Source organism: Ostrea edulis, chromosome 4 (genome assembly GCF_947568905.1).
Source record: "Ostrea edulis chromosome 4, xbOstEdul1.1, whole genome shotgun sequence".
NCBI lineage: Eukaryota > Metazoa > Mollusca > Bivalvia > Ostreida > Ostreidae > Ostrea > Ostrea edulis.
Window position 1 is genome coordinate 410,840 of NC_079167.1, and position 24,662 is coordinate 435,501.

At 36.4% G+C, this 24,662-nt stretch overlaps 1 long non-coding RNA gene and 2 pseudogenes across 1 annotated transcript; 1 reads left to right on the forward strand and 2 right to left on the reverse strand.

Annotated features, from left to right (window-relative positions):
* Positions 1-1,193: 1,193 nt before the first annotated feature.
* Positions 1,194-2,771, reverse strand: LOC125657402 (uncharacterized; annotated as a pseudogene).
* A 4,509-nt stretch (positions 2,772-7,280) lies between these two features.
* LOC130053900 (uncharacterized) lies at positions 7,281-8,660 on the forward strand. Its single transcript, XR_008802129.1, has 2 exons — positions 7,281-7,333; positions 7,688-8,660. It is a non-coding gene; the product is annotated as an uncharacterized LOC130053900 (long non-coding RNA).
* Positions 8,661-11,194: 2,534 nt separating this feature from the next.
* On the reverse strand, positions 11,195-16,032 carry LOC125657399 (uncharacterized; annotated as a pseudogene).
* Positions 16,033-24,662: the final 8,630 nt, after the last annotated feature.

The following is a 24,662-nucleotide window of genomic DNA, read 5'->3' on the forward strand; positions in this document are numbered from 1 at the left end:
TTGTCAAGTTATGCTATCTGTGACCCTCTAGTATAGTACTGAAGATATTTCGTGCACAGTTTCAGCAAACCAAATGTATTAAACTCATGAATCTAATGAAAAATATTAATCAACAATTGATCCATATAATGAAAAGATTTAATTTATCATTATCGCTGCAAGAAATCTACAAAAATAGGAAAATGGACAGTTTGAATCAGAATTAACCAGTATTGACCACTTGGGGAGTATCGACAGGGACAGTTAAAACCACTGGTTAAAACCGGGGGTGGTTTTAACCGCCCAACCCTGGTATACAAACTAATAAGAAAGAAGAGGCTCATGAGCCATAATGTTCACCCGAGTCACCAGGACCCTGGTGCCTTCATCAGAATTCATTTTTATGCTCTTTCTTCCCATGACACATTTTGACCTCATTTTAACTCCATGGAGTTATGATTTAACTGCACTTGCAATATCAATTGGACAAACATGGTATTGCTGCTATGGAGGAATTGTTTTTAAAGATTTCAATGAATTTCTCTCATATATTAATGTATTACATATAATTTTATTTCCATTTTTATTTAGACCCACCCAAACCCAAAGGTCCACGACAAATTTTTGAATTCACATAATTTGGGAATGTTTACAGAATAATATCATTTAGTGTGGTCTGTCTGGCTACTCTCAAACAGGCCTGCATTACATTACCATTACATTTCCATCACTAACATAAATCATTGATCTAAACCTCTATAATATCATTAAACATTTGAAGTAATGTAAATGTTATGTGTATTACAGTATATTTTCTACAAGGAATGCATAACATTACTTGTAATGCAAAAATGCAAATTATACATTACACCCCCATTACACTGAAAATGGCTGTCATTACATTAACATTATTCCAGACCTGTACCCGAATACCTAAGCAAGTCCAACCATTGTCAAATATGAATTTGCCCTACATTGACATGTTTGATTTAAAATATTATAACTCATGGACAGTGATGCTTTCAAATAGGTCACATATATTCCAAGCTCAAACATGTTATGGATGAACAGGCAGATGGGTGCTGGATAATGTGATCAAAAAAGCTCATTTGAGTGTTTAGTACAAATGAGCAAAGAAGACAGTAAATACAATGAAGCACTCCATGCAGGGAGCATTGTTTGCTATTCAATACATGTTCTTGAAGATTAAAAGAAATTTCATCATAAAAACAAAATTGAATGAGGACAACAGTCCATAATGGTAAACAAAGGACACAAAAATCATCTTGGACAAAATCAACTTACTCGAATGGATTTACATATGATGTCTCTTTCACTACCTCTCTGAATAGTTTTCTCCGTTTTTAGCTTGGGCTAGAAAAAACCCAGAATTTCAGAACTGCTCTTTGAATACGGTATTTACACTCATAACACCTTGGATAAAGTTAAATTGTTGTGAATTAAATTGTTGTACATAAACATCAAACTTTCCTCAGCTTGTTTTTTTTTTAAACTTCTATTTGGATTGTTCTAAAGAAAAAGAACAGATATTAAACAGACATTGATCGATTTCATAATTCCTATAATTATTAATTGTTTACAAGTATATTCATGGAAGAACATATATCAAGCAACAAGTATCCTTGAGTACAGAACATCCACCAGCAGAGAAACATGCCTGATGGTTTTTAAAATGAAAAGTGAATTTAAAGGATAATTAAGTCTCATAAATCCTATAAAGGAGATGATTTATAAGACTTCAATAATAAATTTGAACACCTTCAAATATCTCTCTTTATAAGTTGGAATGAATTCTTAAAGTCATCTTGGATAAAAAAAATGTATATCAAACTATTTCAAAGCTTTATAAGATTATAACTTGTTAAAAAAAAGCTGAAAAATATATTCATTTACCCTGGGGATTCTTCTTTGCTTTGTGATGGTGCAGGTACATCTATATCAGTGCTCTCACTATAGATTTATAAATACAATGATTTAAAACAGAGGTTTCTTCAGATCAGATACTGATTAAGGATATCAATGTGCTAATTTGCATTACACACATGCATGTTAAAGAACAGCTAGGAATCATAAGATAATATAATGCCCATCAACTACTCGTTTCATTGCTTTTTTATTACCTTAAAGCAGAGGGGATTTCAGACACGTCTGGAGGACGAACAAACTGAGTCTTGATCTTGTCCGTTACAGGAGTAGAGAATCTCTCTTTCAATGATTGGTCAGCTGACTCGGTTTCACTATCCGTCATAAACCTGAAATGTATTGCATTGTTATCATTTCATAATACTGATTGAAGAAATAAATAAATTTTACACATTAAATGATAAAATTCCTCTTTAAGTCTTGCCTTACAATTTCAAAGTCGGTGTTGTTATTTTCGAAGGAACAATGTTAAAGAGTACCCCTTAGGGGGCCCCACTTAAATACGGACCGTTTTAAATTATGGGATTATTTCACGTTTCTGGTAGCGCATTGATTATTAATAAATAATTGAACCGTAACCCTGCTATTTCCAATCTGGGAATCGATCAAACAATGAAACAGCGTTATACAAATCGCTGAAGTAAACACTTGTCGAGGAGCCTCTTCGCTAGTCCTGCGTGTGTTTCGCCAAGTTCCTCTTTCTTTCTTAACCAACGGTCATATTGGTCCCCCAGGTAAACCCTACTTCGTGTGTGAATTATACTTTCCTTTCTTTTCGCCCTTTTCCTAGCAGAGTCCGTTAAAATTCGGGGTCTTCCCAACGCACGTTTTCTCTCGATAGACACCATTCTGATATGTTTACATTCTATGCGCATGCGTCTGAATACCAAGGCGGAGTCTGTGGGTATTTCTTTGTGTTTATTGTATAGGCCATTAAAAGGTATTAAGTTTAGTCATAAAACGAGAATTTCTAACTTTATGAATGTACTATTTTCGCAAAGCTTATACTTTCAACTATGCAACAAAATTATAAAAAGTTGTGGTAAAATTGTCATTTCATGATTTTTGCGCAAAATGAGCTGTAGTGTCTCTTTAATCATAACACAAACTTATGCACGTTCCTTGCACGTTCCTTGGTAATCACACAACAATGTTATGTACAGCAGATTCTCACCTGGTGGATGACATTAAGACACCTTCTGGTAAGGATGACAAATTCACATACAAACATATCTAGCTTCCAGGAATCCACCTTGATGTCCCGCAAAATCTGAGATTGTCCTCTCAATTTTGTATTCCTTATGAAATTGATGAGATTGATCAACAATCATTATTTTGATCTCTTATTGATAGAACGCGCTCTCTAACAAATGAACAGAACAATTCAAATATTTTGGACAATCTGTAACTTTGAAATGTTCTATATAAATTGTAGCTATACCAGATAAAGTAACATAGCTTTACAAAATGTTTACCGTCTCAGCAAAACTTGGAGAGTTATTGTTCGTGGAATTATACAGATTATATATATTTGCATTGGTTTTCCTGAGTAAAATGTCTGTTTTTTATGAAGGGTGCAATATCAAATAGGAGTTATGAGATTAATCACTGTTCGTTATCTTCACCTTTCATACGGTACCGGTGATATTGTTTTAGGGTAGTAAACCCAGAAAAGTGAGACTGTACTCCCATTTCCTTACACTATATCTTATTTGCGGCGCTCGCCCTTTCCCTATCATTATGGTAAAAACAAAATTCTAAGAATCAAGTAGCATTTATCCATAGCAATAGCGTGTTTGAAAATCTGAACCCCTCTCTCGTTAGGCAATCTTCCTGTTTATTTTATAAAAATAATAAATCACATGTGTACATCCAAATAGATAACATATTTTCTGTCCAGTTCTTAAATATTATCATACATAATATATAAGAATGTGAATCTGCATATAAATAATATATATAGCCAATGAATGACACCATAAAGTGATTAACTTTAACACATCGAGTAAAGTAATTTTCTTTCCGTTCATCTACTCATGTCTTCAGAAGCAGTACTGTATAACTCACATTGAAGTAGATACTCAAAAACTTCATACGGAAGTCATCACACTACACGTGTATTTATCATTGAGTGAGAATTAACTCTGACTATTTCTACATCTGGTTCCGGTTGTTCTTTGTTATTGGGGTGAAGGGATACAAATATATTTCAATATGGAGCTTACACAGACAGTTTAAGCGTTATATGCTATATTTTAGCGTTCCCAGTGGTCTACTTCAATTAAGTAATACTGATAGGTTTCGTCTGCCCACCACTTCATGCTATACAAACTTCACAGTGTGGAAAGTCTTTTTCGTTGGATAGGTTGATAGATGTTTAAAGGAATACTGTCCATTTCATAATATCGTGTAAAGTTTTCCGCCTGACTCATTTTCATCTGCTTCCTTCTACTAAATCACATTCACCCATTCCTGAGAAATTTGTAACATATATTTAGAAATTCATTTCAAAATCAAGGTTTATCTCCCTCATGCATAGCTTTGATCCTTTGGTAAATTTGACTTTAGTCTTTGGCACTCTGTTTTTTTTTTTAGTTCTTACAAGTTTATTGTTATTTCGAATTTCCGACATCTTAGATTGAGCATCACTGAAGAGACATTATTTGTCGAAATGCGCATCTGGTGCAACAAAATTGGCACGTATAAGTTTTTCATATGAAGTGACGAAACTTTACAACGATCGCATACATAAAAGGCAGGGTGTTTTGATTAATTTACAAAACTTTCTTCAATTATCAGGTGCTCATCTTAAGTACGGAAATATTTCTTAAATTCTCCACTTGTAAGGATGATAATTGGTACTTATATCATTTAAGATACAGGAAGTTAATTAAGGAATCTGTTAGTGTCTTCTTGCAATATCTACTACTGCATTGTAATATAGAACACTTGTATTGCATTCCCTGTGTATTAAGGAATTTCAGGATAACTTGATGTAATTGACATTTTCTATTTTTAAATCGATACCAATTCGTTTGTACACTATTAACATTGAGGCGATCAAATTTAGCTTGCTTTATATATTTATACTAGTCCTCGCGATAGGAGATGTAATCCGTTATTTCCTGACAGCCGCGCGGAACGTAAAGGTCTGTGTTATGTAAGGGATGTCACGGTAACAGATATCATCCATTGTCATGACGTGGAGTAGTATGCAGTATACAGGGGTCACGGTGAGTTTGAACTGTATATTGCAAACATACCGTGTTACATTACAACATTAACTGTGGACATACGTTAGAGTGCATTTAATGTGTGAACCTGTAGAATTTGCATTGCGATTGGTGCAAACCCTTACACGTATGAAAAAGTATGGATGAAACAAGATAGATGGAAGGAAAATGAAAGCATACATATGCATTTCAGTAATAAGTAATGAACCTGTGAGTTAATAATACTCTATTGTGGCTGATGTTACGCGATTTGACCCACCAATTCAAAATCTGGAAACTAGATTTCCTGACAGCTTGACAAAGACATTTTGTTATAAACAGTCCGAAGCGACGAGCAAAATAATATCTCCAGTGTATCCCAATTTTGTCTCTGTTATCACTTTTTCAAGCGTTATACAAATTTCCTATGATGTAAACAAACATGGGGTAAAATGATGAATACATGTGGGCGAAACAATTGTTTCTTTGTGACTGTACTTGGTACAAGTAAGCAGAATCTTTAAGAAGAAAAAAAATCATCGTTCGTTCTTGTGCTCCCATGTGATTGTCAAATTTCGGTACTAAGAAAATATAGCACTTCTGTATGTGAAACCACTATCTCAGTAGTCAAAGTCAAAGTCCGGTCTCGTGTAAAGTGGCTAGGGTTAGGTCCTGTCCATTACAGAAGGGAATAACATGACATAGATAATTAAGTTTTTGTTAATCACAGCGGATCATTAAATGATATAGGTAATCATGTTTATGTTCATCACAGCGGGTAAATAAATTATATAGACAATCACGTTTCTGTCCATCACAGCGAACAATTAAATAATTTAGACAATTAAGTTTCTTTCCATCACAGTGGACAATTATATGGTATAGACAATCAAGTTTCTGTCCGCCACAGTGGACAATTAAAGGCTTATTATCACAACTGTATTCTAAACGAACTTTGCATTAACTCCATTTTTGGTAATCGTACTTGTACTCCAATTACCCTTTCAAAAGATGAAATTCTTCAGAACCATGTTTTAGGCACATTTGGTATCCAAGTCGGTGGGTCTATTGAATATTAGTTACAGCACCTATACTGGATTCCTAAACTACATAAAAACTACTACAAACAAAGATACATCGCTGGATCCAGTATGTGCTCTACCAAGAACCTATCTTTGCGACTAAATATGTCAGAAGTAAATCAAATGTGGATTCTAAAAATTCCAAAGAACTTTTACTTAACTTGAAATCGCAAAACTTTTCTCAGATCAACAGCACCAAAACCTATGACTTTTCAACATCTTACACGACTAGACTTTTTGAAATCATAGACAGTTGCTTCTTCAACAAAAATGGAAAACGGAAATAATCCTATCTAGTGATCAGTCATCCAAAAAATTGCTTTGTTAAACACTACTCTGATTCCAGGAAGAAGTATTCCGAAGTTGAATTCAAAAATATGCTAGAGTTCTTTATTGACAATATCTTCGTGGTCTTTTGTGATCAGGTCTTCCAACAGTCTGTCGGAATTCACATGGGCATCAATTGTGCTTCTTTATTAGCTTACCTGTTTTTATATTCCCATGAAGCAGAATTTATTCAAAAACTTCTACGTGAGAAGATAAAAACTCTTGTCGGGGCCTTCAATTCGACATTTAGATATATAGACGACGTTTTATCAATTATCAATAATAACTTTCATTCATATGTCGATTCGATATATCCCTGCGAGCTTGTAATAAAGGACACCACAGAGTCGTCCACTTCTGCTTCATACTTAGATATTTCATTGCAAGTATATATGGGATGATTTCAGCTTTTCCATCGTTAACTTCCCCTGTTTATATAGTGACATTCCATTATCACCTGCATATTGAGTTTTTATATCTCAACTAATTCGATACGCAAGAGCTTGTTCTGCGTATGGTAAGTTTTTAAATCGAGACCAGCTACTGACAAACAAGTTGATGGTACAGGTGTTTCAACAGTCTCATTTAAAGTCAGCATTTCGCAAATTCTAATGTCGTTATCACGATATAGTTTGCCAAAGAACCTATTATTGGGTCAAATGTTGTCTGACGTGTTTGATAGCGATTGTTAGAGCGTTATTGGCACACAATTTTGACTAAGATAACTTCGTTTACTTGATCAAGATATAGGATTCATCGCGGTTGTGACAGTTCGACAGTGTGGATTAGGTAGACTTACGTCTTAGTACTAAATGTTTTCTTTTTTATTCATTATATATTTTCTACCTCTTTTTATTTAGAAATAATTCATAACAACCTTAATTTAAACAATTCAATGTACTTCCTGTTCCTGTGTAAAGATAAATGTTTTGTGACCCTGTTATCTTGATAGCATGCTTATTCTCCCATATTTCTCATTCTTGACCACTACTATGTCGTCGTGTCAGCATTGTATGACATTTTGAATGAACAAAATCTGAAGGAAGCTCGAATTTCAAACTTACTTACATAACGCATTCTTACAAAAGCTGATCTTTCTTAGACAGAAGTCTACCACTACATTGCATTACATGATCTTTACAGGCAGGTTTCGTGACCAGGAGGATGTCGTTGTTTCAAGCCTCAGACGTTTACAGACAATGATTGCCCCTTCACCACACGTTCGACATTTACAAATGAGAATCATTGATGAAAGGCGAAGATAAAGAACAGTGATCATAACTCCTATCAGCAATACAAAATAGATTTGGGCAAACACGGACCCCTTGACACACCAGAGGTGGAATCAGCAGCCCAGGAAGAGTAAGCATCCCCTGTCGACCGGTCACACTCGCCGTGAGCCCCACATTCCGATCAAGTAAACGGAGTTATACGTAGTCAAAATCAGTGTGCCAAGAAGGGCCCAACAATCGGCATGTAACACGTCAGACAGCATTTGACCCAATGATAGGCCGCATCGGCAAACTAGATCGTTATAACGAGCATAGAATTTGCGAAACGCCGATTTTAAACGAGACTGTTGGAACCCCTGCACCATCAACTTGTTTGTCAGTAGCCTGCTTCGATTTAAAACCGGACCATACGCAGAAACACCTCTTGCGTGTCGAATCAGTTGAGAGATGCTAACATCATATGGAGGTGATAATTGAATATTGCTACATAAATATGGGAAGTTGACGATGGAGAAGCCGAAATCATCCCTCCTGTAACAAAGCCGAGCTGCCACCCTGTCGCCAACATCCACCCTCAACAAAACATCCAAGCACGAAGCAGAAACGGACGACCCTGCGGCGTCCCTCACCCCTAGCCCACCGGGATATATTGAATCTTCACATGAATGAAAATTGTCATTGTTAATATATAATACATCGTTGATATACCTAAATGTCGAGTTGAAGATATTGTGAATGAGGAACTCCAGCATATTTTTTATTTCAACTTCAGAGTACTTGTGCGTGGAATCAGAGTGAAGTTTAACAAAGTAATTTTTTATGACTGATCACTAGATAGGAATATTTGCGATATCCATTCTTGTTGAAGAAGCAACTGTGTATGATTTCAAAAAGTCTAGTCTTTGATTTATCGGGATGAATGGTCGTGTAAAGAGTTGAAAAGTCATATGTCATATGGATCTCACAGTTGAGACCTTAAAACGGAGGTTCTGTATCGCTGTAGGTGTAGGTGTGATAACATTGATATCTTCCCAATGGCATGACCATTAGCACCAATAGTAGATCTAAATGACACTTTAGCTACAACCTTTACTATTTCACTATGGGGAAACACTATCGATGGGACATAAAAAGTACAATACCATTGGTGTTTATTTACACTAAACGCCAAAGAACACATGAACACGTGAACAAAGGTGTAAATATCACTGGATAAAAACGCTAGTTTCCGCAAAACTTAAACCATATGGAAACCTTGCGGAAACATGACGTTGAGGTTTCCCAAATGGTTTCCGCAGTGCGTAAACGATTATATAGTTCCCGTCAAGTTTCAGTCTGCAGAAACTTTAGCTGAAACTTAACTAAAATTTGGAGTTTTTAAAGTAATAATGCACAATGAATATTTCAAATGCGAATTTAAAAAACCCACAAAAAACTTTAAAATTGATGTGAGAAAAGAATAGTAAGCATTTTATATCATATTGTTATTAGAAATCACTCAGTTAAACAAAACAGATATGAAATGAGATACAGAAAACAAAGTATATTCCGTGTGTTGTTACATTATAAAAACTAGCATGCCTGTGTACTTTAGTTAATCCGTCCGTGTATTTATTGTTAGTTCCATATTAATTGCAAGATTTGTCCTCGGTCATGGGAACAATAGAGATAAATGCAGGGTTAGGGTTAGTGTAAACTGGAAGAATACTGTCCAGCTTTGTCGCATAGAAACAAAGATCGAAGTACATTGTAATTAAAAATAAGTGCATGTTGAAGGGGGGGTATGAATTGAACATAAACTTTCGACTGGGACATTTATATACTGCCATGTATTTACTCAGATTTTACGTTGCATGTGCATTACTAATAATGTAGATTTTTTTATTCTTTAAGTTTCAAAACTATGAATACTGAATATTGTAAATTAAGATTTCAAACACTAATGATATTGTCAGGTGGTAGAATTAGACAAATCTGTCTGCATGTGAAATACTTTCGCACATGCAAATTATTACATGAAATATGCCAATTGGAACAAAAATCGAATATGCTCAATTGATTAATTTAGCAATCATGAATATGTAATTTGCATACCTGTATAATTATGCATGTATGCCAATGGGTGTTTTGGTTTTAACATATTTTATAATATCAAAGGTACACAATGTGATTAGGCACACGTTATGAAAACTTATGTTGCCCTTTCCCCACATACATGTAGATTATGACATGTGTACATACATTATGAATCACAGTACATTTTAGAACAAGACTCTAAAGTGCGATGGTCTGCGCCAAAGTGCGATGGTTTGTTAACGGTACGGACGTCAACGTGCGATGGTCACGCCAAAGTCTGATGATGCGGGGATTTTTGACGTTTGTGACGTGACGTCATTGTGACGTCATTCTTAATGTCTTTCAAAATAAAACCGAAGAAATACAACGTCACTTGTCAGTTTGCCCCAATGAATGTTCTTTTTGCTGCAGTGCAGGCACCAACGTCTTTCGGATATATTGACGGAAGGCATGAATGATTAAGATTGTCATTGATGACAGTAATGACAAGATTTACACTGTTGAGGATTGGCAAAGTATATTTGTTGTCGAACTATCTACTTCGTCCAAACATTCTTTAATTCATGATCATTTATTACTTGTGATGTACGCGTAATAAAGTCCCGGGAGTATGCTATAATGCAAAACATTCTATACGATTTCGCGTTGGAAAATCTTGCGTTTAATAACACAAAAAATAAGTGGTAATGAAATAAGTTCTTTTTTGTGCATGGATTTTGCACTGATATTTTAGTGAAACAACACATGGTTGGTACAGTCTGTACCAAAACACTGTGTCCTTTACAAACCAACGAACTTCGGAGTGTTACTCCATCGCATTTTGGCGCATTAATGTGTACCATCGGACTTTGCATTTCCTTTCCATAGCAGGAATAAATGAGTTATACAGCTCCTTGAAACTTGTGTGATAAATATCACATGATGTTATATGCTGCTTTAACTTGTCAAAAAGAGTTCTTGTAATATCATCACATCATGTTTTGAATCATGTGCTGCATAAGTTTTGTTCAAGAGAACGTTGACGAGGGTATCCTGCTTCTAATTTCCAACGGTTTCTTTGGATATAATCTACGGGAAACCTTCAAAGTATCGATACAAAGCTTAACTACAGCTAAAAATTCATTCTTAAGGCGAAACTCGGCAAGTTTGTTCATTAACACAGGTATGTCAAAGGCAATGATGTTATGATGTGTATCACAGATCATCTCATGATACGATTTGCATCATGATATGCATCTTCACATATTCAAGGATTAGTGCGAGGTAACGAATCAATAACCCTTGAATTCTTAAGACGCATGATATGAACATATGAAATGAAAAATACATTACTATAGAACATTCAATACATAACATACCTATTTTTTGGAGCTTTGCTAGAAATGATAAAGTTGAAATTTTCGGTTTGGTGGGTCGATCCCATTTCAACCAAGTGTTCAGCTCTTCTTTGGTAGGTTTCCATCAATTCTTTCAGAGCAATGTGGAGAGCCTCATTTTGGAGTGGTTGTCCATTTGGAAGGTGTTTGAATCTGTAGAGATTACACTTGTTAGCTCACCCAATTTTCTGGACTATTTTTCTAATAATCTAAGTTATTTTATAGGGAAAATCTGCTCAAGAACCACTGAACCAGAAACGTTCTAATTGATATGAAACCTTCCTGACATAGAGCAGACCCAAGTTAGTGCAAATCATGGTTCTTGGGGGTAGGTTTGGGTCACAGTAGGGGATCAAAGTGTTATATGTTCATATCATTGTTGGAAAAAAAAACCCTTTAAAATGTCCCTTGAACTATTTAAGCTAGTGCTTTCATATTTTGTATATACATTCTTTATGGAAAGACCTTTCATGTGATACAATGGTGTGTGTGTGATCTAGTGACTTTGACCTGGAAGTTTGACCTACTTTTCTATCTCATGCACTATTTGAGATAGATATTTCCTATTTTGTATGTGTGTGTACACACACCCACACTCATATACAGGTAAGGGTCCTTCTTCAATTTGATCACATACACTACAAATATATATATATACAGTAAAATATCTGTATCTCGAATATGGTTTATCTCGAATACCCCGCTTGAGTCGAAGTCGACCGCCGGTCCCGGTCGTTTTCCCTATATAAATGATTTTAAAAACTTCTGATATATCGAACACGGTAATCTCGAATACTCCGCTTATGTCGAAGTATTTTCAAGGTCCCATACCCTAAATTCACCTGGTTTATCTCGAAGTGCAGTCAATTTTCCGCTCTGCTTACCATACCTGGCGTCGTTAAGTCACATTCACACCCGGGGCTACATCAATTATAATTAATGACCGCTAATCCACGCTCGCTTTTCCGAGCAGACCCAGGTCGCAATAAATAGTCCAACAGCTTAGGTGATTAGTGAAGCCATCCAACATTATGGTTAAAGTTCACTGCCAATTATTAACTAACACACCCGATTCTAGTATGGTGTTTTGAATAACGCATGCTCTATCATTAACATGTGGGTTAGATAAACGCACAAAATCGTCGAAGTACGCTTGAAGATTACGCTCTTAATAACGATAATGCATTTAATAATACACGCTTCATCATTAAAACTAGTACAGAGAAAACACGAAAATTTATTTAATAGACATTTAAAAGGTTTTTTTTAAATCCGTCTTTTTTGTTTCTTTCATTACAACGCAAAAACTACATCCCAGTCGAGCCTGGACATCAGTAAACTTAAAATAAGCTTACAGGCATGATCATCTTAATTTTGAAACACATTGTGAATTCAATTGGATGTTTATATATATTTAAAAAAACGAAATGTTTGTCTTTGGAATTCCACAATATTAATTTATCAACTTGAATTAATCTATGAGAAACGGCAACGGGGTTTTTGTTTATAATGCGAATCCTATACTATGCATCAAATATTCTCCTTCAAAAAATATCCAAGATCGATTTTTGATATCTCGAACCCCCGGATATCTCGAAGTTTTTTCGAGGTCCCTCGGACTTCGAGATAGAGATATTTTACTGTATATATATATATATCATACCACGATATTTGACCTTGTGACCTTGGTTTTATCCAGAACCATGAGAACAGCAAGATCATGTTCGTCACATTGATGTTGAGTAATATCATTGTTATGTGAATTCATCTTCAGTTATGTTGTGATCCGTTAGTGTGATTGTGAAATAAAAAAAATCACGGGGAAAATAAGATTAATAAAAAATCTTTCATAATTCACAACATCTGAAGAATAGCAGAGCCAATGTGACTCAGGTGATTGATGTGGCCCATAGGCCTCTTGTGTTATAGTTGCAGTCCATTTGTTTCAGATCATATCTTTTTTTGCATCATTTGCTACAAAACTCTTAAAAATGGTTATTTAGTGTATTGAATAAGTAAACAGTACCTAAAATTCTGAGAGTCTTTCTTATAGAAACACCAGTCTGTGCATTTCTTATGGTCCCCGAAGACATGTGGTACTATTTGTTCAAGGCCTTCCTGGATGTCCTGACTGGATTTGGCTTTAGCAATTGTGTACGTGAAGCACCTGACCAGGTATGGTATCACTGATGGAGTCTTAAATTCTTTAAAAAAAATGTGATAACGAATACAGTTTTTTAGAAAAGCCTTTCTTCTTGTGATTCCTGTCATCTTTCTTCTTTAGTTCAGGAAAGTCCACTCTTAGTCTTGAGGTAGTGGTGGAGTCATTGTCAGCATGAAGTACATGAACTGGGTGTCCATTGTCTTTCCTTTTGTGTAGCATGGACATTGCCATATCAGGCTCCATGGTTTTGCTGGATCCTTCCCAATTTTTGGAGCAAGCATGTACAGGTAAGGGTCCTTCTTCAATTTGATCACAGACACTACAACATTTTGTTCTGGTTTCAAATTGAAGAATCTTCCCTGTCTGTTTACCCATCATGGCACCATGCCCTGTGAATATTTGTAAAACATTTTAAATCCAGTGCGTATGCAAAATATAATTTGTTTATCAGTGATCAGGCTATTCCACAATGTATATATTTAGAGATCATTCTTCAGATAAATATGAATATAGAAAATAAGAAAAATCAAATATGTCACAATGATAAAAACTGGAGCTTTTCTGATCGTCTTGTCCGTCGTCTGTCTGTAAACTTTTCACATTTTCGACTTCTTCTCCCGAACCTCCGGGCCAACCTCAACCAAACTTGGCAAAAAGCATCCTAGTGTAAAGGACTTCAAGTTTGTTCAAATGAAGGGTCACGCCCCCTTCGAAGAGGAGATAATTGCAAAATAGGGTGGGGTCATCAAAAAATCTTCTCCAACAAAACCACTGGGCTAGGAAAGTACAAATTTACATGAAAATATCCTGACATGGTGCAGATTCAAATTTGTTAAAATCCTGACCCCTGGGGGTAGGAGGGGGTCTAAATAGGGGATCAAATTTTTCATCCAGATATATAGGGAAAATCTTTTTAAGAACCACTGGGCCAGAAAAGTTAACATTTACATGAAAGATTCCTGTCATAATGCAGATTCAAGTTTGTAAAAATCATGCCCCCCTCCGGTAGTAGGTTTGTCAAATTGAGCCACAATAGAGATAAAAGTTTAACATGCGATTATATAGGGAAAATCTTTAAATATGGGCCAAGGGACCCAGGTGAGCGATGTGATCCGTGGGTCTACTGTTGAATATCTTCAGAAATATTCAAGGTAGAGCTTTCATATTTTGTATATAAATCGTTTATGTCATAACCTTGCGATGCATGATTTTTCATCACATTAAATTCCAATGCTTATTTTATCATTATAGATTTGTTACAAGAGAAAAGTTGCCTGAAATACTGTTGTAGTTCCAACCCTTTTCCACGAGTTTGCCAGCCAGCATCATAGCTACATTCAAGACAATCTGACATTTCAGCCTCTTCTTCCAAAGCATTATTACATGACCTTCGAGCTTCGGCTTCAATTTTCTCTCCAACAATCATTTGCTTCTTTGCAATAGTCTTTTGATTTATTGGTGGTAAATTACATGCTGTCAGAAAATTATTGACGTGGCTTGGACCCATACCAGAGTTTATCATGCCTGAAATATGAATGTTCCTTAATAAATGTGATGTAAAAAAGAAAAATTTCTATTATTTTTTTTAATTTTTGTTTGTTATTGTCATTGATAAGTAGCCAGTAATACTAATATATCTTTTGATATGAAAACGATTATATTGAGTATTTGATAGTGGATATAAAGCATGTACTTGATATACTACTTATGTATATGAGAGTATGCTATGTAGTTTATAAGAAATGAAAGCAAGTATGTCCTGAACTTCGGGAATTGGAGGAGGGATGGCAGTGTTTAAAATTTGTTATGGAATGATTTAACGGAAGAGTATTAATATAATGATGACTAGATTGCTCAAGGCTGACCTATTGCGTTGGTCCGTTAATAATTGTACATTGTTATCTTCTTAAAAATCTTTTCTGATCAAAACTTTCCATTGTATGTTGTCGTTGTTGTAAAGTTTTCACTTTTCTTGAAATAGTGCAGTTTCAAGTTTGTTAAAATCATGGTCCTAAGGGAATGGAGTCACAATAGGGTATCAAAAGTTTTACATGTCAATGTATAGGGGGAAAAATTCTTCAAGAACCGCTGATCCAGACAAATTCATAATTGCATAGCAGGTATTATTAACAAAATTGGGAAATTTCAGGGGTTCAGTCTCTAAGGTAGGGTCAATATGGTCTTATAGACATTTGAGAAAAACTAAGTGCATGGTTATGATGTCCATGAATCTCTCTACCTAATTGTGAAAATCATGGCAACTTTATGTCCTGGGGTGGGGCCAATGTGGCTCTCTGGTAAAATGTATCAAATCTTGTAAAATCTCTCCTACACATCGTGCATAAAAAAAATGAATAAATGCATAGTTATGTCTATGAAATTGTGGAAGTTGAAGATTGGAGGTCTTGCATGATGACTAAGGCGTTCAAAGCTGGTATCTTAAATCACAGGCACCTGAAGTATGCATACTGTAGTCGTTTTATGCTTTTTGTAAACTTTATAGATTGGCATTCTGCCAGTATAATAAAATGTGTAAACTATAGCAGCAGAAAAAAATCGAAGAGGGGGGGGGGGTTGTGTTAGTATCCATACTTCAGGTGCTGTGAGCTTAGCAAGGGAGTTGGGCACCTTCCATTTCATGTTTTTATGTGCAATTTGAAATAAATGTAGTGAGGATTACAAAGTCAGGGGGGGGGGGGGGATTTAGATCTTTTGCTTAATTTCCTTGACAGGTTTATCTGTAATTACTTTCTCCAGTAAATTCTGGATCCCTAGTTTGAAAACGATGTTGTGGTGGATCTAGGATATTTAGGTGGGGCACATGTGAAAGTCGAAGTCTTAGCCACATTACCCGGGCAATTTGGGTGCCAAACTGAAGTTTTAACTCATATTTTGTATATTTGAGGCATTTACATCACCCCATCCCCCCCCCCTAAATCCGCCGCTCTCTGGGGAAGGGAGTTTGTAACTCCACCTTGATCCACCTCTTAAATTTAGTTTTTTATTTCAAGACAATTGTATTATTAGTAGACCATACTGTGATCCATATGCAAGGTGAAGATAACGAACAGTGATCAATCTCATAACTCCTATAAGCAATACAAAATAGATAGTTGGGCAAACACGGACCCCTGGACACACCAGGGATCTAGCATTAATTTATATCATGCGAATGTTTGGGAATTAAATATTTAACGTTTGTCTGCATAGAGATATTACTAGGAAATACATGATAAATTATAATTTGCAATAGGCCTAATTGCGTCCCTTGAATGTTGACGTCATTAGAAAATGTGACGTGTTTGAATACAAGTATACATGCCCGTAACATGGCCTACATGTCTGTGTGATGGTGTTTACTATAAACGAATTGCATTGAACAGTAGCCTATTGAAATTCAAAGGATTACATCTAACCAAAACAACTTGTGCCGTAAAAAGAGACGTTGTTGGATCATGTGTTATGCGATAGGCCTAGTCTGGAATGTGTTTACATTTAAACAAATGTCGTCGAAGTGAGGGGTGTGGACATGGTTTATTTTTTTTTATCTAGGAGTTTGAAGGCTAACAACAACCTGGTGAGCTCGAGACATGGGTACGTGTGTTTGTGACTTTTAGGGTATATTTTAACGCCCTTTTATTGTATTTGTATACGTACCAATGGTGACTTTGTAATTGATATCGAATCCGCCGTGTCCATCTCGTTTTGCAGTACATATTTTTTTAATACGGTGACAGGACCGACAGGAAATATCAAAAATGCTGGCGAGTCCATACCGCTGTTCTCTATGAATGTCTCGCAGGTGAAGAGAGCCGCACTCATCACACTCCAGTTGGTCAGCTAATAGTTGCAGTTCTGCAACTCGCCGTCCATGTCTCCATTCATCGTTGCGATCATTTTAAAGAGTTATTTCATTTGCAACAATATTTGTGTCATTGAAGACGCAGTCAGTGTCTAGGCCTAGTGCATGATTCACAGATGTAGATTTACTGTAATTATGATCGGAATGATTTTCTTTCGATTTGTGATGAAATTTATTAAAGTTTCTTAACTTTTGGAGTTTCATACCTTTTTTCTTACTGATATATCGTCCCCCGATGATCACGATAGGACTTATCATCGTCTGCCATATTCCGTCGGGATCAGAGATGACGTAATAACGTAACGCGTAAATAACGTTCCTAGCGTTATTTGACGTGGTACGGGGAATTACCTTAAAGTTTAGCTGAATCTACCAGATTTTCTAATACATGTACATCTTTGAAGAACACAAAAGAATTTTTCATTTCTTGCAACATCCTGCGAATCATCATCCCATAAAACATATGGTGTCAATAGTATGATTTTTATCAAGTCTTAGAAAATGATCAAAGAAATCTTTCCTAGCCTTTGTGAATTTTGGACAGGAGAAAAAATAATGGTGTGCATCTTCTACTTATAATATACACATCAACATAACAAGGTTGCAGTAATAGAGTATCATAGTACACAATTATGATAAAATCTGCTACCTAGATGTACCACCGTAAGTGGTAATTTTGCTTGCCGCTTTATTTATGTTTTATGATATGAGATTGAATGAGCATTTCTAATACCAATAGAAAGGGAGTTGACCTGTAAGGATGTAATTTACATTCCTATTTGTGTTCGATTATGCATATGCAGATGAATATGTTATATGTTTGTAACATTCGGGCACTAAACTGTATGCAAATATTTGTCGAATTTCACAAAACATGTTCACAAAATTCAGGACTAGTTAATTTTGGAATCAGCATATCTTAAAATATTGATTTAATATAGTGCAGTTTAAAATCATGCAAGGTTTCACACATCAGAAATGAATTCAGAATTCTGCCACGTGATACAAACATCCAATGATGAACACTTCTGAAGTTCCTGAGAGTACATTTAACCTGAGAATCTATAAACTGCTATTTAGAAGTTTGAATCTAACCTCAACATTTTCAAAATCTGCATACACTAAACAATACACCTCGGTGTCCATTATTTCAACAGTAAGTACCATGGGAATGTACTTTACATAACTCGATATAGAAATTGGGTATTGTTAGTAAAGCAAATCTACTTAGATAATATCTTCATCATCTCTATATTATGATAATCCTCAACAATATATATATCCATGCACTTTGGAAGTGATATAATACAAATGAACAGATATAAGCATATAACAATTGGTAATATTAGAAGCCCTCAAATATGTAGTACTGTCGATTTTTAATATATATACTACTCAAAATTTGATAAGGATCATAGATATTTTTCTGTTTAAAAACTTAATGACTGCATAACTGGCAATATTGTGTCAAAGTGAAATCAAAAACGTCTTCAACAAACTTACACGTGCATTTCATGCCATGGGAAATGCGTTTCTCATCACAGTTTATGCTTTTGCTACCATTGCACGATTTTCACTCAGGCATCGGTGTCTGATTCTTTCTAAAATTTCAAACTCACTTGAGTGTTCACACTACGTTTATCAACACAATGCCCCCTCAACGTGTAAGGCGTCGCCTGACGACAGAACAACTGGGCAGATGTATTGGAATGCTTGACGCTGGTTATTCACAACGTGACGTTGCAAATGCACTAAACGTCAGCCAGAGCGCTGTAAACAGGGCCTGGAACCGACAGCAAACTTTTGGTACAGCAACACACCGACATGGGGGTGGTCGTCAGAGGTCAACAACCCAACGCCAAGACCATTTTGTGGCTCTTCAGGTACGACGCCATCCCTTCTGGACAGCAACCAGCCTACGTAACGACCTCCTGAACGTCTCGGGGGTGAATGTGTCCACTCAGACGTTACGGAATCGGCTTCACAATGCAGGTCTCAACTCGAGAAGGGCATGTGTTCGAGTCCCTCTGACTGTTCGACACCGGCGGGAGCGATTGGACTGGGCTGAAGATCATGTCACTTGGACACAGAACGATTGGGTTCAAGTTCTGTTCACCGATGAGTCCAGGTATTGTTTGGACTTTACAGACAGGAGGCATCGAGTGTGGCGACGATAACGTGAACGTTTCCATGATGCCAACATCAGTGAACATGACCGTTATGGTGGTGGTTCCATCATGGTCTGGAGTGGAATCAGCAGGGATGGAAGAACAGATCTTCATGTCCTGGAGAGGAACAATGACGGGGATGCGGTATCGGGATGAGATCCTCGATGTTTACGTCAGACCCTACGCTGGTGCTGTTGGCCCTGAGTTCATCCTGATGGATGATAACGCCCGTCCTCATCGAGCCAGGGTGGTGGAGCAGTACCTTCAGCAGGAGACAATTGTCCGTATGGACTGGCCATCGCGCTCGCCGGACTTGAACCCGATTGAGCATGTATGGAACATGTTGCAGGTTGCCCTTTCACGCCGTAGAGCACAACCCACGACTTTGGCAGAGCTCGGAAACGCCCTCGTGGAAGAGTGGAACAACCTTCCCATTGGAAACATCCGGGTGCTTATTGACAGCATGGCTCGACGTTGTCAAGTCGTCATTGATGCAAGGGGAGGCCATACCCGGTATTGACACTTCATCGACTAAGTGTAATGATGGATTATCCCCAAAAACTGTGTAATTCTTTCTCTGGTTTGCTGTTAACGTTTTGTAATGAAATGCCTTTTGGTGTTGTTATCAGATTTCAAGCATTCCGTATTGATAAAAGTTCATGCCGTTCATGAATTTTCATTCATAACCTGAGTAAACACGTTTCTGAGTCAAATTTATGTCTTTTGCTATGTTAGTGGTAAATTACACACATATAACCTAGTGATCCTTATCAAATTTTGAGTAGTATATATTTGTAGAATCAATATTTTATTTTTACTGACATGCATCACAACTGAAATATTAGTAAAAAAAAAAACCACACAAGCAATTACTTGAATTTAGTGTTTAGTTCATGTGTTTCAGCTATCATATAAGAATTTCAACGTTTTAGTTCAGTAAAAATTGAGACTCCAGTAGTTAAGACATCGCTTTAAATGAAAGTAAAGTTTTGAGAGGCATACGTACATGTGTACATGACAATTGCGAGGCGAAATTAATGTGTTGCTAAGTAAAAAAAAAATCAGTTCATTACTTAAAACATTTCGATATATTGGGATATCTCACATGCAGGATGCCCAGTCTTGTCTATGCCCTTGCTTTATAGCTCATATTGTGACAGCAGAGAAAAGTCGGGCAGAAGAGGGGCATATTATAATATACAATAAAAATGCAGAAGAAAGTTTGCGGGGTTGTCAGGGCTCGAAATTAGCGAGAAATACTCGCAAAATGCGAGTACATTTGAAAAATAGCGAGTAAAAATAATGGACACTCGAAAATCTTAGCGAGTGGTGATTTACAAACTATGATCGTATCGTATCCGTTTTATACGGTGATGCGCTATTCGCTTTTCTCAAACTTGCACTCTGAATCATACAAACGCTTACATGAACGACCGATTTCAATAACCGTTTTTATCCGGATTTTTCTTTTATGATTTTTTAAGAAACTCGGAGTCAAACAAATGCTTTAGAGATTGGACATCGCATATGGAATGAGAGTACCAAACCCCCGTATGCGTAACCCGGAAAGAGTTTACCTAAGATTGAGCGGAGGTATAAATGTCTAGGTGTTGCGTGATTGGCTAATATCAAGAGTGAAAATATTTGGAATTGAAAGAAATATTATAGAGGTTCAAATTCATTGTCAGGATGAAAAATTATCGCACAAAATCGAGAAATGACTGAGGAAATTACCATGGTAGGGGTGTGCTTAAAATGAAGTGTGTAATTTACTGCAGATTGCTATGTGTTGTAAAAAAAAAAAAGTACAAATATGGCCTATAAAAGGCACGGGACCCTATATATTTTTTGTCATTTTTTATCAACACTTGGAATGAACTTTGAAATGTTTGCGGTCATTTGTTTAAAATCGATATAGTTAATTAGTGAGAGGGCCAAAGGTTAACATTGAGGTCTATGGGAAATGAATTGGTACTCTTTTCCCATATCGACATGTGCCACGAGTCCTGTTCACCTATATGGGTGATTAAATTGAATAATTCCAAGTACGATGTTTTTGTTATTCATTTATCTACAAAAAATATCGGAATCTATGTTTTACCAAGTCTTCCGGTAGTTATTTTTATCAGAATCATGAGAATGTCATTGTCATATTGAGGTCGGGTTGTAGTGACGACACGGGTGCATTTCTCACCGCGTAGACGATTATCAAAAAAGTCATAGGACTCGTGATCGTGCTGCTTATAAAACCATGAGTCCTGTATTCGCTTTAAAAAATCACTAGTGACAAGACTGGATCTAGACCTGCGGTAAACAAGTCGTGGATTAGACTGTTAGAGGTGCGATAATCAAGAGACCTAAACATTGCACCATATGACTTACGTAACTTAGTGTCTTGTCCAAACGCTGCCTGTTGACCCACTAGGCTCAGTAATGATGGGGAAAATCATTGATTGAAAAAAATATATATAAAAAGAGCACTGCTTCATTATTTTCATTTTAGCTTGTAGGTTTTCATTTTAGCCTGTGGATTTTTTACCCACAGGTTAAAATTAGCCTGTGGTAGAAAAAGTTAATTTCGACCCCTGGGTTGTATGCTACACCGGTACTGCGTTTATTTCATGATTTTTAGACCTCTAGTAAATGTAAGCTTTTGATTATACCATAACATAAAGCACACTACAGATTATTTGCATTTAAAATTGTAAACAAAGGGCGGCCATTATGAATTAGGAGCGCAGGGACGCTATTAAAATAATCCTATAATATAGAAAAACGATGCACAATTTACACGCAAAATAAATTAGATATTTATAAAAGTATGTTTTCCCATAAATCCTCTCTTGATCGCTGATTGGTTGAAGTTTTCGGCAGGCAAAATTGATTATTGTTTATCAGAGAAAACCTAGCCTGACTCAAATGGAACCATGTCATGTTTTGATTGAATGGAAGATCCAAAGACATGTTAACATTTTTCTGAAAATAGGAGACTTTTACTGTTGTTGGGCATCATTCAGCTATATATCTTTTAGAGAGTAATTGAGTAAAAATGTCTGGAACTTTTCAAAACAATCTTCCATTATGCATCCTCATTAAATACTTTTAGTATGAGGCCGTCCATAGCCAATGCTGGCAATTCCCGTCTCATTTAAATGGTTTTTGATAGGATATCCATGTTATCGCTGACTATATAAATCCTCCTATTTTCATAAAAGAGCAATGTTATTTAATATTGCATTTCATAATTACAACAGAACACATCAAAACATGCCTAATATTCATGAAAGGTGAATATAACGAACAGTGATCAATCTCATAACTCCTACAAGCAATACAAAATAGATAGTTGGGCAAACACGGACCCCTGGACACACCAGAGGTGGGATCAGATGCCTAGGAAGAGTAAGCATCCCCTGTCCACCGGTCACACCCGCCGTGAGCCCTATATCCTGTTCAGGTAAACGGAGTTATCCGCAGTTAAAATCAGTGTGCCAAGAACGGCTTAACAATCGGTATGAAACACGTCAGACAGCATTTGACCCAATGATAGGTTGTATTGACGAACTAGGTCGTTATAACGACCATAGAATTTGCGAAATGTTGACTTCAATCGAGACTGTTGAAACCCCTGTACCATCAACTTGTTTGCCAGTAGCTTACCTCGATTTAAAAACTGACTATACCCACAACAAGCTCTTGCATATCGAATCAGTTGAGATATATAATCACCATATGCAGGTGATAAAGGAATATTGCTGCATAAATATATTTTTTAAATTTTGAATGCAAAAAAAAAAAAAAAATCCTGTCCTGATTCGGAAACGGAACCGTGTCTTACCTATTATTTCTCTATAAATATCATTTTAGGTATTTCCGGTGTTGACATGAAACATTGATTCGTTGCATGTAAGGTGAAGATAACGAACAGTGATCAATCTCATAACTCCTACAAGCAATACAAAATAGATAGTTGGGCAAACACGGACACCTGGACACACCAGAGGTGGGATCAGGTGCCTAGGAGGAGTAAGCATCCCCTGTTGACCGGTCACACCCGCCGTGAGCCCCATATCCTGATCAGGTAAACGGAGTTATCCGCAGTCAAATCAGTGTGCCAAGAACGGCTTAACAATCGGTATGAAACACGTCAGACAGCATTTGACCCAATGGGAGGTTGTATTGACGAACTAGATCGTTATAACGACCATAGAATTTGCGAAATGCTGACTTCAATCGAGACTGTTGAAATCCCTGTACCATCAACTTGTTTGTCAGTAGCTTACCTCGATTTAAAAACTGACTATACCCAGAACAAGCTCTTGCATGTGCAAGGGGTAGTGCATGTTATGTGTGGCCTTCTAAACGATACATCTATGGATTACAGGATAAACAGGTCGATGCAGGAATATTCATTCTAATGATATGGAAATAAGAAATGCAAGGACAACCTCCAATCATGCTCTTTACCTTATACAAACAATGATGGGATGTTCCGGTAAGTATGGTATTGCATTTAAAATGGTGAAAGGTTTTATCTATGGCGTTTGATGTTGTGTTGTGATTAAAAGGTCCATATGCAAGGTGACGATAACGAACAGTGATCAATCTCATAACTCCTATAAGCAATTCAAAGTAGAAATCAAAAACACATTTCCCAAAAATTGACATTACTCCAAGTCTCAGGTGCAAACTTCTTTAATGAATATTTCACAAACCTGTCTAGCAATTTATGAAATCAAAGGCGAAAATAACGAACAGTGATCAACATAAGGTGAAGATAACGAAGTTGGGCAAACACGGAGCCCTGGATATACCAGAGGTGGAGTCAAGTACATAGGAGGAAGCATCCCCTGTCGACTGGTCACACCGGTCTTGATCAGGTAAACGGAATTATCCGTAGTTAAAATCAATGTTCCAAGAACGACCAAACAAAATTGATATGAAGCACGCCAGACAGCATTTGACCCCATAATAGGCTGTATTGGCAAACTAGATTTTTTAAGGACCATATAATTTCCGAAATGCTGACTTTAAACGAAACTGTTGAAACCTCTGCAACATCAACGTGTTTGTCAGTAGCCAGCCTTGATCTTTAAACTGGTCATACGCAGAAAATCAATCAATCTCATAACATAAATTACCATACATTAGCTTTAATCCACATTGGTTAAAAACGGAGTCAAATCTAGGTGAGGAAAATGTGTTTAGAATACGTATTATTAGCCAGGACGAAGTCTTAA